Below are 14,710 nucleotides of genomic sequence, written 5' to 3' on the forward strand. Positions count from 1 at the left end.
CAGGAAGAGTCTTTTGAAATGTTCTACAGAAGGACACTCAAGATTAATTGGGATAGCTCGAGTAACTAATGTGGAGATGCTGAATCAAACTGGGAAAAAAAGAAATTTATGGCATAATTTGACTAAAAGAAGGAATAGGTTGATAGGACACGTCCTAAGGCATGAAGGAATCGTCAGCTTGATAGTGGATGGAAGTGTGGAAAGTAAAAATTGTAGACGGAGACGGGAGAATGAATATAGTAAGTAGATTCAAATAGTTGCACTAATTATTCGGAGATGAAGAGAGTGGCACGAGACAGACTACCGCGGGGAGTCCCATCAGAACAGTCTTCAGACTGAAGATCACAACAACAAAATAATAACAATAATTCATGATTCAGAAAAATACATCATTTCGAAAGCACGTTTCCGAAAATTTCAGACGCACCTATAGTACCACGAAACCAGAACAATTTTGACAGCTCCACAGTTTTCAAGATACACTGGTATGAACAAAAATATGGAAGCACAAAAAACACGACACGTTACCATGCCTAGGAAATCCGTTGGCAAACAGCTTCCAGTCGTCTCGGAATGGATAAATGCACGTACTATATGGATTTAGAGGGAATCTTGTACCATTACTCCTGCAAACTAGAGGCAAGTTCAGGTAACGGCGAAGGAGGTGGATAGCGATTACTCACCCTGCTCTCCAAAGTACACTACTGGCCATTAAAATTGCTACACCAAGAAGAAATGCAGATGATAAACGGGTATTCATTGGACAAATAAATATATTATACTAGAACTGACGAGTGATTACATTTTCACACAATTTGGGTGCATAGATCCTGAGAAATCAGTACCCAGAACAACAACCTCTGGCCGTAATAACGGCCTTGATACGCCTGAGCATTGAGTCAAACGGAGCTTGGATGGCGTGTACAGGTACAGCTACCCATGCAGCTTCAACACGATACCACAGTTCATCAAGAGTAGTGACGAGCCAGTTGCTCGGCCACCATTGACCAGACGTTTTCAATTGGTGAGAGATCTGGAGAATGTGCTGCCCAGGGCAGTAGTCGAACATTTTCTGTATCTAGAAAGGCCCGTACAGGACCTGCAACATGCAGTCGTGCATTATCCTGCTGAAATATAGGGTTTCGCAGGGTCGAATGAAGTGTAGAGCCACTGGTCCTAACACATCAGAAATGTAACGTCCACTGTTCAAAGTGCCGTCAATGCGAACAAGAGTTGACCGATACGTGTAACCAATGGCACCCCATACCATCACGCCGGCTGATACGCCAGTATGTCGATGACCAATACATGTTTCCAATGTGCGTTCACCGCGATGTCGCCAAACATGGATGAGACCATCATGATGCTGTAAACAGAACCTGGATTCATCCGAAAAAATGACCTTTTGCCATTCGTGTACCCAGCTTCGTCGTTGAGTACACCATCGCAAGCGCTCCTGTCTGTGATGCAGCAGTGTAACCGCAGCCATCGTCTCCGAACTGATAGTCCATGCTGTTGCATACGTCGTCGAACTGTTGGTACAGATGGTTGTTGTCTTGCAAACGTCCCCATCTGTTGACTCAGGGATCGAGACGTGGCTGCACGATCCGTTACAGCCATGCGGATAAGATGCCTGTCATCTCGACTGCTAGTGATACGAGGCCGTTGGGATCCAGCACGGCGTTCCGTATTACCCTCATGAACCCACCGGATAAAAAAAAAAAATGGCTCTGAGCACTATGGGACTTAACATCTATGGTCATCAGTCCCCTAAGAACTACTTAAACCTAACTAACCTAAGAACAGCACACAACACCCAGTCATCACGAGGCAGAGAAAATTCCTGACCCCGCCGGGAATCGAACCCGGGAACCCGGGCGTGGAAAGCGAGAACGCTACCGCACGACCACGAGCTGCGGACCCCACCGAATCCATATTCTGCTAACAGTCATTGTATCTCGATAAACGCGAGTAGCTTTGTCGCGGAACGATAAACCGCAATCGCGATAGGCTACAATCCGACCTTTATCAAAGTCGGAAACATGATGGTACGCATTTCTCCTCCTTACACGAGGTATCACAACAACGTTTCACCAGGCAACGCCGGTCAACTTCTGTTTGTGTATGGGAAATCGGTTGGAAACTTTCCTCATGTCAGCACGTTGTAGGTATCGCCACTGGCGCCAACCTTGTGTGAATGCTCTGAAAAGCTTATCATTTGCATATCACAGCATATTCTTCCTGTGGGTTAAATTTCACGTCTGTAGCACGTCATCTTCGTGGTGTAGCAATTTTAATGGCCAGTAGTGTAGATCACAGAGGTCCAATAATATTGCGATCTGGTGACTGCGGTAGCCAGAGATGCGGTAGTTCATTGCCGAGATCACAACAACAGTCCTAAACGATGCGAGCTGTGTGAACAGGAGCCCTGTCGTCTTGAAAAGAAGCATCACCGCCTTGGAACAGACATTGTGCCACGGGATGGGCCTGACCAGCCCAACTGGTCACGTGATTGTTGGCAGTAATACGATACTGCAGAGTAATCACGAGGCCCGGGGAATACCGCGATATGCTTGCCGAAATCGTCGTCCAACACCGGCCACGGGACGTAAACTCGGTCAGAAGTTCGAAGCGGTGCGATCAAACGATATTCTTCTATTGTGCCATCATGCAGGTTTTATAGCTTCGGCACCAAGTTTCTCTGTTACGCCGTTTGCATCACTGATGGTTGGATCTGGAACCTCAGTTCGCCCTGCAAAACCCTGCTGTTATCGTGCTGACAGATTTCGTGAGTGCGACAATCAGTTCTGCAGCGACTTTTTTCCGCTGTCGTCTCTTCTTTTTCGACACACTCCTCTTCAACGACCGTCCGTCTCTATCACTCGACACACACTTTCGCCTGCATTGTGACTTAGTGGATAATGTTTCTCCGCTTTCTCTGTAAGGGCTATAAATCTTCGCTACGGTGCTTCTTGAAACACCTTGTTTACGGAAGGGTTCACCATACGAGGAACAACAATTTACCCACGTCCGAATTGACTTACCTCCGACAAAACGCACTCACAACTACACGGAACACTGTTTTGACTACGACTGACACTCGCAACGTACTGAGGACATTGCACAGGTGCTGTTCGTTGTCAAATACAACAGCACCACCTGCAGGCTTCGCTGCCATCTGTATTTGTGTTCAAGCATGCATTTCTCGTCCTGCTTCCACAATTTTGTCCAGCCCCTGTAGGTTGATTAGTGAGATAGTAGAGAAATTCAATCTACAATGGAGACTGTTTCCAGAACTCACTAGAAAAACATGGTGAGACCATAATGAAATTTTACTGTGTAGCGAAGCGCGCGCTGATATGAAACTTCCTGACAGATTAAAACCGGTTGCTGGACCGACGCTACAACTCGGAACCTTTGCCTTTCGCAGGTAAATGCTCTCCCGGCCGAGCTACCTAAGTACGACCCATGACCCGCCGTCACAGCTTCTGTAAAGTTTGGAATGTAGGAGACGAGGCACTGGCGGAAGTAAAGCAGTGAGGACGGATTGTGGGTCGTGCTTGCGAAGCTCAGTCGGTACAGTATTTGCTCGCGAAAGGCGATGGTCCCTAGTTCGAGTCTCGGTCTGGCGCACAATTCTAATCTGCCAGGAAGATTCATAGTGAGTCCATTATTTACACAAACTTGTGCATTGTGTGAATAATGAAATGATCGTACGTTGTCCTCGATGGTGAGTGTTCATCGGAGGTGAGAGTATCATCTGGAGTGCCCCAGGGAAGTGTGGTAGGTCCGCTGTTGTTTTCTATCTACAAAAAATGGTTCAAATGGCTCTGAGCACTATGGGACTCAACTGCCGAGGTCATTAGTCCCCTATAACTTAGAACTAGTTAAACCTAACTAACCTAAGGACATCACAAACATCCATGCCCGAGGCAGGATTCGAACCTGCGACCGTAGCGGTCTCGCGGTTCCAGACTGCAGCGCCTTTAACCGCACGGCCACTTCGGCCGGCTTTTCTATCTACATAAATGATCTTTTGGATGCGGTGGATAGCAATGTGCGGCTGTTTGCTGATGATGCTGTGGTGTACGGAAAGGTGTCGTCGTTGAGTGACTGTAGGAGGATACAAGATGACTTGGTGTAAAGAATGGCAGCTAACTCTAAATATAGATAAATGTAAATTAATGCAGATGAATAGGAATAAGAATCCTGTAATGTTTGAATACTCTATTAGTAGTGTAGCGCTTGACACAGTCACGTCGATTAAATATCTCGGTGTAACATTGCAGAGCGATATGAAGTGGGAGAAGCATGTAGTGACAGTTATGGGGAAGGCGGATAGTCGTCTTCGGTTCATTGGTAACATTTTGGGAGGATGTGGTTCATCGGTAAAGGAGACCGCTTATAAAACACTAATACTACATATTCTTGAGTACTGCTCGAGCGTTTGGGATTCCTGTCAGGTCGGATTGAGGGAGGACATAGAAGCAATTCAGAGGCGAGCTGCTAGATTTGTTACTGGTAGGTTTGATCATCACGCGAGTGTTACGGAAATGCTTCAGGAACTCGGGTGGGAGTCTCTGGAGGAAAGGAGGCGTTCTTTTCGTGAATCGCTACTGAGGAAATTTAGAGAACCAGCATTTGAGGCTGACTGCAGTACAATTTTACTGCCCCCAACCTATTTTTCGCGGGGAGACCACAAAGATAAGATAAGAGAGATTAGGGCTCGTTCAGAAGCATATAGGCAGTCATTTTTCCCTCGCTCTGTTTGGGAGTAGAACAGGGAGAGAAGGTGCTAGTTGTGGTACGAGGTACCCTCCGCCACGCACCGTATGGTGGGTTGTGGAGTATGTATGTAGATGTAGAAGTATGGCATTCTCCATCCGGGGAATTTTCGGCGCCGAGTGCAAGTCTTATTTCAGTCGACGCCACATTGGAAGACATGCGTGCCGATGATAAAATGACGATGAGGACATCAGTCCACGAACTGAGAAAAACTCCATCCTGGCCTGGAATCGAACCCGGGCCCGCTGCATGGTAGGCAAGCATGTGACCACTCAGCTCAGCAGGCGGACATTGTATGAACAGATCTTATCTAACCCATCCGTAGAAATGACCGATGGTTATAGGAATTGTGCTGTCGCGACGTATTTGTTAAACTCCCAGCAAAAAGGGAATGAGTCGGGGATGTAAAAGCTACGGTTCAAAGCACCCTGTTCCATTCTGTGCCTGGTAGCGTTTGTATGCAGAAGTGTATGTAATACCCAGGGAAGCGAGAAGAACAGAGTGACTGTGAAGCGCGAACGCTGCAGTTTCCTTGGCAGTGAGACTGGAGCCGGGAGCAGCTGTAGAGCAGCTGGAGCCGGTCCCGGCCCGCCTCACGCCTGCTCCGCCGCTACCGGCCACACTGAGGCTACTCACAGGGGCTGGCGCTCCCCGCCCAAGACGCACACCCGCGCCAACCCCAGCCAGCGGAGGGCAGGGGCGTTGCCATGGATACGGACGCGCCGCGCCGCGCAGCACGGTGGCGTGCGATCGTAAAGTTTGGTGTTCTGTTTTTATGTAGGGCCGTTTATCACGCTCCCCTCTCCGGACGCGGCGCTCCCCTTCGCAGCCCTCGCCCTGCCCTGTTTCGTCTTGAGAATGAGGCGCCCTGCTCTCCCCTCCCCTTCGGCCCCCTCCCGCAGTATCGCAGCTTCCTGAGCGCCCCGCGTGTTTCCCGTGGCCATCCCGGCGCCTGCCGCATCTCGCCGTCCCCCTCGAGACTCGGCTTTGATTAATAGCCTCCCCCGCACACACGCTTCCCTTATTCATTAAACGCCTCGCCGTTCAGAATGGAGGCGCGAGAAAGATAACGTTTCAGTCGTAACCGTGAGGGCGTGAGGTGAGGACCCTCCAGCGTTAATGGCGAGTGTTCCTCCGTCAGCAGCTGGCGATACGACGACAGGCTCAGCTCTGAGAAAACCTCGTCTTCTTTACTGGCGTTCTGGCGACGTACTTATGTCTGTCCCAAGAGCTTCACTGTACTAAACATATAGTACTGGTAAAACACCTGCAGCAAAGGAAATTATAGAGCGAGTGAGGCGTACCGCTAACAGTACCAAGACTTATAGCTACCATGCATGTGACTATTACGAAATGGACCGGAATACTGGAAATTATTACTAGCTGAGACAGGTTTTCAGATGATAGGAGGAGGGTAGGTATACGCATTTAAATACTAATATATCAAAAAATATATACCCTATATTTATTCAAACGTAACATGTAAAAATTTGAAGTAAATCGGGCAAATACACTTCAGGTTTTTGGTAACAACTTTTCCCTTTTACATATTACATTTTTATTTACATACACACATAAGAAAAACCATCACCTCGGTTCAAAGAGTTCCGGAAGCTGAACAGAAAATTAGAATAGAGATCAACATAAACATCATTTTCGCCCTTTTTATTACTCATGAAAACCACATACTGCATGTTGTACCGCCATACAGCGAGACCTCCAGAGCGGGTGGTCCAGATTGCTGTACACACCGGTGCCTCTAATACCCAGTAGCACGTCCTCTTGCATTGATGCAAGCCTGTATTCGTCATGACATGCTGTCCACAAGTTCCACAAAGCACAGTTGGTCCAGATTGTCCCACTTCTCAACGGCGAATCGGCGTAAATCCCTCAGAGTGGTTGGTGGGTCACGTTGTCCATAAACAGCCCTTTTCAATCTATTCCAGGCTTGTTCGACAGGGCTCATGTCTGGAGAACATGCTAGCCACTCTAGTCTACCGGTGTCGTTATCCTGAAGGAAGTCATTCACAAGAAGTGTACGAAGGTGGGCGCGAATTGTTGTCAATGCAGACGATTGCATCGCCAATATGCTGCCGTTATGGTTACACTATCTGTTGGAGGATGGCATTGTACAGCCGTTACGGCGCCTTCCACGATCACCATCGGCGTATGTCGGCCCCACATAATGCCACACCAAAACAGCAGAGAACCTCCACCTTGCTGCACTCCCTGGACAGTGTGTCTAAGGCGTTCAGCCTGATCGAGCTGCCTCTAAACACGTCTCCGACAACTGTCTGGTTGAAGGCTTATGCGACACTCATTGGTGAAGAGAACGTGATGCCAGTCCTGAGCGATCCGTTCAGCATGTTGTTGGGCCCATCTGTACCGCGCTGCATGGTGTCGTGGTTGCAAAGATGACCTGGCCATATACGTCAGGAGTGAAGCTGGGCATCAAGCAGCCTATTGCGCACAGTTTGAGTCGTAACACGACGTCCTGTGGCTGCACAAAAAGCATTATTCGACACGGTGGCGTTGCTGTCAGGGTTCCTCCGAGCCATAATCCGTAGGTACCGGTCATCTTCTGCAGTAGTAGCTCTTGGGCGGCCTGAGCGAGGCATGTCATCGACAGTTCCAGTCTGTCTAAATATCCTCCATGCTTTGGTTCACTCCGAGACGCCTGGACACTTCCCTTGTTGAGAGCCTTTCCTGGCCCAAAGTAAGAATGCGGACGCAATCGAACCGCGGTATTGACCGTGTAGGCGTGGTTGAACTACAGCAAACAAGAGCCGTGTACGTCCTTCCTGGTGAAATGACTGGAAGTGATCGGCTGTCGGAAACCCTCCGAGTAATAGGCGCTGCTCTTGCATGGTTGTTAACATCTTTGAGCGGGTTTAGTGACATCACTGAACAGTCAAAGGGACTGTGTCTGTGATACAATATCCACAGTCAACGTCTATCTTCAGGAGTTCTGGGAACCTGGGTGATGCAAAACTTTTTTTGTTGTGTGTATTGGGAAATGGGCCAGAGTACCGGAAATTATTCGTAGCTGATAACAGGTTTTCAGCTGATACGAGGAGGTTAGGTATAGGTGTTTATATACTACATATATTACAAAAAATGTACAGCCTATATTTGTTCAAACGTTTACTTGAGTAACATATAAGAATTTGAAGTAAATCGGTCAAATACAGTTGAGGTTTTTTTATTTTTCCCTTTTATATATTACTTTTATTTTTATATATTATATATATTGCCGGCCGGAGTGGCCGTGCGGTTCTAGGCGCTTCAGTCTGGAACCGCGAGACCGCTACGGTCGGAGGTTCGAATCCTGCCTCGGGCATGAATGTGTGTGATGTCCTTAGGTTAGTTAGGTTTAAGTAGTTCTAAGTTCTATGGGACTGATGACCACAGATGTTAAGTCCCATAGTGCTCAAAGCCATTTGAACCATTTTATATGTATTAAAAATATACATATTATTGTTCATTTAAATATTCATTAGGGTATCGTGTAAAATTTTAAGTAAATCTGTCAAGACGTTTCGAAATTTTCATAACAATGGTTCCTGTTTTATATACACTACTGTTGGAAAAAAGGTCGAACACAAAGACCGAGAGATGTGATCACAGTGAAGTTTGTTCCACCGATTACACTACGTAAATGATTAGCGTTGCAGGCTTATACATGCTCTGTGACTGTGGAAATTCAGAAGGGAGTAGCTGCAGTCAGCGCGTCCACAAAACATCGTCTGTGTCTCCAGGAGGATCTGAACGGACAAGGTCCCGACCGACCATATCCTAGACATGTTGGATGGGCGACATGTCAGGCGAATGGGCAGGCTGGGGCAGCAGTGGTACCCGCTGTCCTCCGAAGGGGGCTCGCATATCCCTCGCCTCATGCGGCTGGGTGTTGTCTAGGGGCAGTATCTCGGGCTGTAAAATCTCCCAGATTTAGCGGTAGCTGTTCAGATTGCCCCCAAGAACATGGAAGCCGAGGTCGCGTATTACAGGCAATGGCGCCCCAAACCGTCACACTTGGCGTTTGTCCGCTATGCTGCTAACAATACTAAAACTAAAAAAAAAAAGGAACCTCGTAAAAACAGGTCTCTGTAGACCCTAACGCTATTGACCGACTGCCGTGTCAACCTCAGCCTATAGGCGTCACTGAATGCTCATATGGAGCGGCATGTGGTCAGCACACCGCTCTCCCGACCGTTGTCAGTTTTCGTGACCGGATCAGTTACTTCTGAGTCAAGTAGCTCCTCATTTGGCCTCACAAGTGCTGAGTGCACCCCGCTTGCGAACGCGTGTCTTCAAGGCTGTAGGTTTCTAACCTTGGTTTGGTGCAACAGGTCCTTTGTAAAACGCCACAGGAAGAAATCTAGTGGTATGATGTTAGGGGATCGCGTCAGCTATTGAACTGGACCATTTCGTCCGATCCACCTAGTAGGAAGCGTTCCATCTAGAAATTGGGGGACATTTAGCTGCGAGTGGGGTGGTGCTCCATCCTGATGGAATATGACCTCAGGTTGCAGATGTTCCAGTTTTGGCACAACAAACTCTTGCAACATGTCCTGGTAAAGATTACCGTTGATGACAAACTCGATGAAAAAGAATGGACCAGCTGTGCAGTTGTGCATCAGAGTACACCAAAGACTGACCTTGGGGCTGTCTCTTTCCACTTGACGTGTAACACGAGGATGCTGTGAACCCCGTATACTATAATTACGACGATTCAGTTTGCCAAATACATGAAACGTTGCAAAAATTTCCAAAAAGTTATTGTTAGCGTCAGCATTTCCACACCAAAATGTTTGCACTAAGGTTTGTCCGTAGGCTTTAATGCCTTAAGTAGCTGCACCTTGTAGAGGTATGGCAGTAACTTCTTATGCAAGACATTGTGCACTTATCATTTGGCCGCCTACGCACCGACTTTGTTGGATTCATTGCAAGCTACTGCGGTACGTTGTCCACGTTGCCGTCTGAAACACATGGGCCACACGCACACGCTTTTATGGGACGAAAAAAAAGCTAATGAAACATCTTCTCACATGTTGAAATTCATTTGCTAGTAGCTACTATAGTTTTAAAAATTATTTAAATCCAAACTGGTAAAGATAATCTCTCGACACCCAGTATAAGACACAGTCCATGATTACTCTACTCTCTGCCAAATTTAGCTTAACCCAGAATAATGAAGATGAGCCTTTCTCCTAGCGTTGTAGCATTGCTATCGCTTTTGAATTTCAGTGTTTTATATATATTCCAACGGCCTTGCAGCAGTGGTAACACCGGTTCCCGTCAGATCACCGAACTTAAGCGCTGTCGGGCTGGGCTAGCACTTGGATGGGTGACCATCCGGTCTGCCGAGCGCTGTTGGCCAGCGGGGTGCAATCAGCCCTTATGAGGCAAACTGAGGAGCTACTTGGTTCAGAAGTAACGGCTCCGGTCTCGGAAACTAACATACGGCCGGGAGAGCGGTGTGCTGAACACATGACCCTCCATATTCGCATCCTGTGACGCCTATGGCCAACGTTGGACCTTCATGGCCTGTTCGGGAGAAATTATGCACTAATACACTCCTGGAAATGGAAAAAAGAACACATTGACACCGGTGTGTCAGACCCACCATACTTGCTCCGGACACTGCGAGAGGGCTGTACAAGCAATGATCACACGCACGGCACAGCGGACACACCAGGAACCGCGGTGTTGGCCGTCGAATGGCGCTAGCTGCGCAGCATTTGTGCACCGCCGCCGTCAGTGTCAGCCAGTTTGCCGTGGCATACGGAGCTCCATCGCAGTCTTTAACACTGGTAGCATGCCGCGACAGCGTGGACGTGAACCGTATGTGCAGTTGACGGACTTTGAGCGAGGGCGTATAGTGGGCATGCGGGAGGCCGGGTGGACGTACCGCCGAATTGCTCAACACGTGGGGCGTGAGGTCTCCACAGTACATCGATGTTGTCGCCAGTGGTCGGCGGAAGGTGCACGTGCCCGTCAACCTGGGACCGGACCGCAGCGACGCACGGATGCACGCCAAGACCGTAGGATCCTACGCAGTGCCGTAGGGGACCGCACCGCCATTTCCCAGAAAATTAGGGACACTGTTGCTCCTGGGGTATCGGCGAGGACCATTCGCAACCGTCTCCATGAAGCCGGGCTACGGTCCCGCACACCGTTAGGCCGTCTTCCGCTCACGCCCCAACATCGTGCAGCCCGCCTCCAGTGGTGTCGCGACAGGCGTGAATGGAGGGACGAATGGAGACGTGTCGTCTTCAGCGATGAGAGTCGCTTCTGCCTTGGTGCCAATGATGGTCGTATGCGTGTTTGGCGCCGTGCAGGTGAGCGCCACAATCAGGACTGCATACGACCGAGGCACACAGGGCCAACACCCGGCATCATGGTGTGGGGAGCGATCTCCTACACTGGCCGTACACCACTGGTGATCGTCGAGGGGACACTGAATAGTGCACGGTACATCCAAACCGTCATTGAACCCATCGTTCTACCATTCCTAGACCGGCGAGGGAACTTGCTGTTCCAACAGGACAATGCACGTCCGCATGTATCCCGTGCCACCCAACGTGCTCTAGAAGGTGTAAGTCAACTACCCTGGCCAGCAAGATCTCCGGATCTGTCCCCCATTGAGCATGTTTGGGACTGGATGAAGCGTCGTCTCACGCGGTCTGCACGTCCAGCACGAACGCTGGTCCAACTGAGGCGCCAGGTGGAAATGGCATGGCAAGCCGTTCCACAGGACTACATCCAGCATCTCTACGATCGTCTCCATGGAGAATAGCAGCCTGCATTGCTGCGAAAGGTGGATATACACTGTACTAGTGCCGACATTGTGCATGCTCTGTTGCCTGTGTCTATGTGCCTGTGGTTCTGTCAGTGTGATCATGTGATGTATCTGACCCCAGGAATGTGTCAATAAAGTTTCCCCTTCCTGGGACAATGAATTCACGGTGTTCTTATTTCAATTTCCAGGAGTATATGAACAGGCAGAGTACGGCGCTACGGTCGGCAACGCCTATACAGGGTGTTACAAAAAGGTACGGCCAAACTTTCAGGAAACATTCCTCACACACAAATAAAGAAAAGATGTTATGTGGACATGTGTCCGGAAACGCTTAATTTCCATGTTAGAGCTCATTTTAGTTTCGTCAGTATGTACTGTACTTCCTCGATGCACCGCCAGTTGGCCCAATTGAAGGAAGGTAATGTTGACTTCGGTGCTTGTGTTGACACGCGACTCATTGCTCTACAGTACTAGCGTCAAGCACATCAGTACGTAGCATCAACAGGTTAGTGTTCATCACGGACGTCGTTTTGCAGTCAGTGCAATGTTTACAAATGCGGAGTTGGCAGATGCCCATTTGATGTATGGATTAGCACGGGACAGTAGCCGTGACGCGGTACGTTTGTATCGAGACAGATTTCCAGAACGAAGGTGTCCCGACAGGAAGACGTTCGAAGCAATTGATCGGCGTCTTAGGGAGCACGGAACATTCCAGCCTATGACTCGCGACTGGGGAAGACCTAGAACGACGAGGACACCTGCAATGGACGAGGCAATTCCTCGTGCAATTGACGATAACCCTAATGTCGGCGTCAGAGAAGTTGCTGCTGTACAAGGTAGCGGTGAGCACGTCACTGTATGGAGAGTGCTACGGGAGAACCAGTTGTTTCCGTACCATGTACAGCGTGTGCAGGCACTATCGGCAGCTGATTGGCCTCCACGGGTACACTTCTGCGAATGGTTCATCCAACAATGTGTCAATCCTCATTTCAGTGCAAATGTTCTCTTTACGGATGAGGCTTCATTCCAATGTGATCAAATTGTAAATTTTCACAATCAACATATGTGGGCTGACGAGAATCCGCACGCAATTGCGCAATCACGTCGTCAACACAGATTTTCTGTAAACGTTTGGGCAGGCATTGTTGATGATGTCTTGACTGGGCCCCATGTTCTTCCACCTACGCTCAATGGAGCACGTTATCATGATTTCATACGGGATACTCTACCTGTGCTGCTAGAACATGTGCCTTTACAAGTACGACACAACATGTGGTTCATGCACGATGGAGCTCCCGCACATTTCAGTCGAAGTGTTCGTACGCTTCTCAACAACAGATTCGGTGACCGATGGATTGGTAGAGGCGGACCAATTCCAAGGCCTCCACGCTCTCCTGACCTCAACCCTCTTGACTTTCATTTATGGGGGCATTTGAAAGCTCTTGTCTACGCAACCCAGGTACCAAATGTAGAGACTCTTCGTGCTCGTATTGTGGACGGCTGTGATACAATACGCCATTCTCCAGGGCTGCAGGAGCGCATCAAGGATTCCATGCGACGGAGGGCGGATGCATGTATCCTCGCTAAAGGAGGACATTTTGAACATTTCCTGTAACAAAGTGTTTGAAGTCACGCTGGTACGTACTGTTGCTGTGTGTTTCCATTCCATGATTAATGTGATTTGAAGAGAAGTAATAAAATGAGCTCTAACATGGAAAGTAAACGTTTCCGGACACATGTCCACATAACATCTTTTCTTTCTTTGTGTGTGAGGAATGTTTTCTGAAAGTTTGGCCGTACCTTTTTGTAACACCCTGTATAAGACAACAAATGTTTGGAGCAGTGTTGGATCGGTTACTGCTGCTATAATGGTAGGTTATCAAGATTTAAATGAGTTTGAACGTAGTGTTATAGTCGGCACACGAGCTATGGGACACAGCATCTCAGAGGTAGCGATGAAACGGGGCTTTTTCCGTACGACTATTTCACGAGAGTAGCGTGAAAATCAGGAATCCGGTAGACTATCAAATGTCCGACGTCGTTGTGGCCGGAAAAAAAAATTCTGCAAGAACGGTATCAACGACGACTGAAGAGAATCGTTCAGCGTGACAGAACTGCAACCCTTCCGCAAATTGCTGCACACTTCAATGCTGGGCCATCAACAAGTATCAGCGTGCGATCATTCAACGAAACATCGCTGATATGGGCTTTCGGAGCCGAAGGCCCACCCGTGTGCCCTTGATGACTGCATGACACAAAGCCGTACGACTCGCCTGGGCCCATCAACACCGACATTGGACTGTTGATGACTGGAAAAAATTTGCGTGGTCGGACGAGTCTCGCTTGAAATTGTATCGAGCGGATGGGCTTGTACGGGTATGGAGACAACCTCATGAATAAATGAACCCTGCATCTCAGCAGGTGATTGTTCAAGCTGGTGGACGCTCTGTAATGGTGTCGGGAGTGTGCAATTGGAGTGGTATGGGACCCCTGATAGTCTACATACGACTTTGACAGGTGACACGTACGTAAGTATTCACTGTAATCACCTGCATCGATTCATGTCCATTGTGAATTCGGACGTCTTGGGCAATTCCAGCAGGACAATGCGACACCCCACACGTCCAGAACGGCTACAGAGTGGCTCCAGGAACACTCTTCGGAGTTTAAACATTTCCACTGGCCACCAAACTCCCCAGATACGAACATTATTGAGCATATCTGGAATGGTTTGCAACGTACAGTTCAGTAGAGATCCCCACCTGCTCGTACTCTTACGGGTTTATGGACTCATGGTGTCAATACCCCCGAGCACTACTTCAGACATTAGTCGGTCCATGCCACGTCGTGTTGCGGCACTTCTGCGAGCTCGCGGGGGCCCTACACGATATTAGGCAGGTGTGCCAGTTTTTTTGACTATTCAGTAAATATACACTCCTGGAAATTGAAATAAGAACACCGTGAATTCATTGTCCCAGGAAGGGGAAACTTTATTGACACATTCCTGGGGTCAGATACATCACATGATCACACTGACAGAACCACAGGCACATAGACACAGGCAACAGAGCATGCACAATGTCGGCACTAGTACAGTGTATATCCACCTTTCGCAGCAATGCA

General features: G+C 48.6%; 1 protein-coding gene and 1 pseudogene across 1 annotated transcript in view; both read left to right on the forward strand.

The window, feature by feature from the left end:
* The window catches only part of LOC126203881 (nucleoredoxin-like), a 294,997-nt gene that overhangs the window by 166,990 nt on the left and 113,297 nt on the right, over window positions 1-14,710 (forward strand). The window lies entirely within an intron of this gene.
* LOC126204809 (5S ribosomal RNA) lies at window positions 10,047-10,164 on the forward strand (annotated as a pseudogene).

Source organism: Schistocerca nitens, chromosome 9 (assembly GCF_023898315.1).
Source record: "Schistocerca nitens isolate TAMUIC-IGC-003100 chromosome 9, iqSchNite1.1, whole genome shotgun sequence".
Taxonomy (NCBI): domain Eukaryota; kingdom Metazoa; phylum Arthropoda; class Insecta; order Orthoptera; family Acrididae; genus Schistocerca; species Schistocerca nitens.